The sequence below is a fragment of the Anneissia japonica genome, unplaced genomic scaffold (genome assembly GCF_011630105.1).
Source record: "Anneissia japonica isolate Jap-2015-1 unplaced genomic scaffold, ASM1163010v1 scaffold904_len716149_cov161, whole genome shotgun sequence".
NCBI lineage: Eukaryota > Metazoa > Echinodermata > Crinoidea > Comatulida > Comatulidae > Anneissia > Anneissia japonica.
The window spans coordinates 206,986-211,584 of NW_022683714.1; positions in this window are offsets into that span (position 1 = coordinate 206,986).

Consider the following 4,599-nt stretch of genomic DNA (forward strand, 5'->3'; position numbering starts at 1 on the left):
CTTTCATCGTCAAACATTTAAACTATTCATAACTTGATCGTAAGTTGGAGGTGCTTCGAATCCGGAGATGCGGAATACGACCCGAGTGGGACGATCGGAGGTAACTTCTCGCCAGTCATTCTCGACTTTCTTCCACAGGCTCGCGATCCAGTATAGCCACAAACCCGTTCACGGAGTTGAGACAAACGAGAAGGCACCAGAAGGCGACGATGCTGAACTCGCACAGCTGACTCGACGTGGATTTCTCGTGGAAGATGGAAGACGCAGAAACAAGAAACGCCGGAAGTACCAGGTTGAAAACTATCGTGAAGAGAAAATGGAGGTTGACGACCGTTCGAAAATATCGTTTCCTCGGCATCTCTTGGTCCCAGAACTTTCTCATGACGATAACAATTCTCCACGTGGCTCTGCTCCCCTGGGCGCACATCGTCACCACGGACATCGTGTCCTCCTCTTCGACGAATATCGATATCAGATGGCGACGACGTCGTACAAGCATTCTTCCCATCGGTGGACGGCATCGAAAAGGGGAGACTACGAATTTGAACGAGAAGACACCCAGCGCCACTGCGAACATTACCTGCACGTCCAATCGTTTCACCAGACTGCGGTCGTACATCACACCCGACGTAAAAATCACCATCACCGCGACGACCGGTAAAAATATGCTTGAGTAACATTGGATGAATCTGTCCGGAAAGGAGACAAAAGAAAAACAAAGAATGAATTTTCAAGGACACGAAAAATAAAGCAATCAAACGTTAAAAGAAAAAAAATGACACTCACGTTCTGCACACGAGAAGTTTGTTTCGACGATAAAACGAGTCGATCCGATCAAACCGTATTTTTCTGAAGACAGCGATGAAGGAGGCTTACAGGAACGTCCGTACGTTGAGGGTCAAGAAGAAAGCCGTCGTCACCGTCGGTTCCCACATGTCGATCACGAATGCGATGAGAGTTGCTGTTATCGCGATGAAGACATAAACGGATCGTACCCGACCTTCTCTCCGGACGCGGCCGCCCGCACCGCGTTTTTTCCTTTCGTTTCGAAGTCCGAAACTCGGTGAGGCCACGACAGCCGGCCGTTGGATCTCAAGGTTGGCACCGTCTGGAACGTCACGAGGGCGTCGTAACAGTACCCGACATCGTCTCCGTTGCAGGCGGCGATCCGGTGGTCGTAGTATTCGCGTTCGATGGCGTTCGGATCCAGAAAGAATTGCAACAGATCCAACGTCATGACCTGGCTGGAATCTTACGTCCGCTGGAGAAGGTTTCGAACGTTCGATAAGGTTTCTCCGACGCTTGCGATCGCGACGAGAATGTCGTCCGGCGGGAGGACGTTCGTCGTTATATGGGCATGCAGGATAGATTCGACAGGTTGTGCGTGCGGTCCGCATACGAAGCTCGAAGGATGCTCGACGAACCTTGCGAGAATGTGTTCCACCTGGTTCGCGACAAGGTGGTGGTCGAGCAGAACGGACACGACAACCTGCTGCTGCTGTACCCGGAGCCGAGATCCGGCGGAAGGGCGATTCGGGAGATGAGCGTTCCTCCGGACATCGTGAGAGATCTGAGGAGAGCGTGGATAACAACCTGCTCGCGAAGGAAAGTCCCAAAATCGTGGCGGAGCTCGTCGCCGGAAACGTGTTTCGAGAAAACAACAGATAAATGAGAGAACTCAAGAAAAATTTGCATTAGTTTCTGTTATTCTTGGACACTCTACACAGTTGGTGAGATTTTAAATATAAAACTTATCGGGACACGTCATGTCGTATGAAGAAGACGAAGAACTTCCGGAAAGCAAACTCGTGGATTTCACGTACGGATCCGGCATTCTGAAAAGGATCGAGGATTTCTACAATCACGAAAGGTTCGCATCGGTGGGCTTGCTGACGGGCGAAGGACAACTGCCACGACCTTTCGTTCTCGCTCGAAGGTATTCCAAGTGCCTTCCTCCGGTCGGCACGTCCGACGTCGGATCCTGGAGATGCTTCCGAGGCGTCGACGTGGCGCCGTCGGTCACGTCCGTGATGACGTCCGTGTACGAAGGCAACGCGAGGGGATACTCGGTGGCATCGCCGACAGTTCTCGAGCGGCTGGTTAGATCACGTGGCGACCTGACTTTCAGCGAAGTCTTCTACGGAGACCTGTTCGTGCACACGATACCTTTAGACGTCGACGACTCGAGCCAACCGCAGTGGAGCGACGACGCGGCGTTGGATCTGGCCGAAAGGTTCCGTCGCGTTCTGTCCAGAGAGCACGGCGGTTTCATACGCACTATATTGGGACAATAAGTGTTTTCAACGCGCCTTTCATATATTTACGCACCACAAGCCTCGAACGAACACACTCATGCCGCGATTGGGATCGTGCGAGCCTAGCGAAACTGCATTTTTTGGTACATAGTAGAATTGTGCTAAAAATAATATATGAGTATAATATCCCCCCATCCATGTTCTGTTTGTCTAATTATTATATCAGCTACTAAACAAAATTTTTGCAATGCATGAATTTATATAAAAATCATGAATTTTAATGAGAAAAGTAAGGCCAGTCTACAGTAAAAATGTAAACAAACAACGCCCTAACTCCGTAAATGTTAATATCGCTAAACATGGTCGTTGTACAAAATTGTGCAATTTTACTTGATGTTATCGTTGGTCGCCAATGAACAATCAGTGTCTGTTCTTGTATTCTGTGAAATATTGGCCTGACAACTTTTTCCGATTTAAAAAAAAATTCGATTGAAAACAGCAAATATTTTGGCTTTACTAGGCGTTCTTGACAACTCCACGGGCTCATACGCGCAATTTTACGCGTTGGTTATATATGCGCTAGGCCTAGATTGAGGCCTAGATTTTATTAGGGTTTTGGATAGGCTTTGCTGCATTAATATTGTTAAATGTTAAAAATTATAATTGTATAATATATATATTATTTTTATTCAGCTAATATATAATAAATACAGGCTTGCATTGAATAACATTTTATATTTTGATGGCAATAATTAGGATGGCTCTAAAATAAAGAAAATTAAAAATATAAATAAATGTAAACAATGATCCAATATTCATCTGTGAAAATAGCCAGTATCATTTACAATCATCATTCTTCTTACACTTCAGTTTACAAATAGACACAAACATTATGTTCTACATGTTATTTTTTAATGAACAAAATAAACCTTTAAAAATACAAGAATCCAAATTAAATCAACTGATTAATCTCGGATACAGATAGAATAATACATACTCAAAGTTTAGGGATTCAATACTTTGATATTAATTATGTCATCATCATGAATCCAAATTAAAGGTATGCAATCAGGTTAATACTGACAGTTATTTTTGTACAAATTGCTATTGCACTTTGTAAGTAGAAAATTCAATATATTCACACTATATTATAATACTGCACAACAAAATATGTTATTGTGCTTTGTGTTAATATGTGCAGTAATTAGTGTGTAAATTTATTTTCACAAAAAAGGTATGGGGTTTTGAACTATCTGTTCTCAATAGTAAGTTGATTCAGAGAAAATATAAATTTCCCATCATCTGAAAGTCCCAGGTCTCTTCCAAAATACAAACAAGAATGCTAAACAAAACTGTCTGTTAACAGCAGGAATGCAGAGACAAAATGACGAGTCCATCTGTTTCCATGTAGCTTGCATATCGATTAAAACCAGATAGATGTAAACATATTTCACCATAGTATCTGATTTTCATCCTGCGTCGTAACAATTAAAGAAGCTGAAAAGAAAAATATATTTTAATTAGGCAATACATAACAATGTAATTCATTCTAGGCAATGGAAAATAAAAAAATTTAAGTGTTAATTATATTGTGCGCTCACTTTTCCCTTGGTTTCGATGTGGTACAAATGGCATAACAGTTTTGTTGTTATTATTATTATTATTATTATTATTATTATTATTATTTCATAATAGTTTGGGAATACAAGTACAGTAACATTCCAAAAAATTAAAAAAATAAACACCATACATTGAAAAAAAGGGGCAACATTTAAAAATGGACAACCAAGTTAATGCTTATGAAGACTGGTGCTTGCTAATAGTAAAGGTCTCCCAACAACATAACCAAAACGGATATCAATGAAAATACAACATTTGATATACTGTATTTAAGAACATGCGATATGATTTATAAAGCATTATTGTGATGATACATAATTTAAAAAAAAACATTGTACAGAAGTAGAATAATTTTTATTATTTAAAATACCTTAATATCTGTCTTAGTATAATTTTTTTCTGCTGCTCTCCATGAACACCATCCAGCTGCTCTTTCCTTTATGTTCAAAATTGATTATCTCCATGATTTTGTCAGCTCATTTGTATCTTGTTTAAAATTAAAAATAAAAAGTTATTACTGCCATTTTTTTTCATTAAAAAATTATGACAGAACATCAGACATTAATAATACCACCAAACTTCAGATACTAAAAAAGAAATTTCAAAGTATAATAATAATAATAATAATAATAATAATAATAATAATAAAATAATAATAATAATATAATAATAATAATAATCAAATAATCAAATATTTTTAGACATTTTCAAATTACAAGATAAC